Source organism: Limulus polyphemus, unplaced genomic scaffold (assembly GCF_000517525.1).
Source record: "Limulus polyphemus unplaced genomic scaffold, Limulus_polyphemus-2.1.2 Scaffold2858, whole genome shotgun sequence".
Taxonomy (NCBI): Eukaryota; Metazoa; Arthropoda; class Merostomata; order Xiphosura; family Limulidae; genus Limulus; species Limulus polyphemus.
The window spans coordinates 114,152-114,499 of NW_013668468.1; positions in this window are offsets into that span (position 1 = coordinate 114,152).

Sequence of the window (348 nt, forward strand, 5' to 3'; positions counted from 1 at the left end):
GACATAGGTACAATTCACTTAACGGGGAGCTAGCTACCTAGTTCTTCTTTCTTCACCGGCCACATGTTGAGCTTATCACTCAATGAAGTTAGGTAATGTTTTCAAAAAAATTGTAATGTCCGATGTGAATCCACCGAAGTTAAATGATTTGTAATGTTCGAAATTTATAAACATTTCTGGTCAAATATCTGAAGTTCCCGATTACTATAGCTTCCGAAGTTTATAGCACACTAACTATAGCAAACCAATAAAGATACTGTTTTTTGGCGCGTCGCATTGGTTATGTTTATAGACTTGTGGATAGTTTCTCGAAATTTCAGTTACGTAAAACTACTGACGCTAACACTA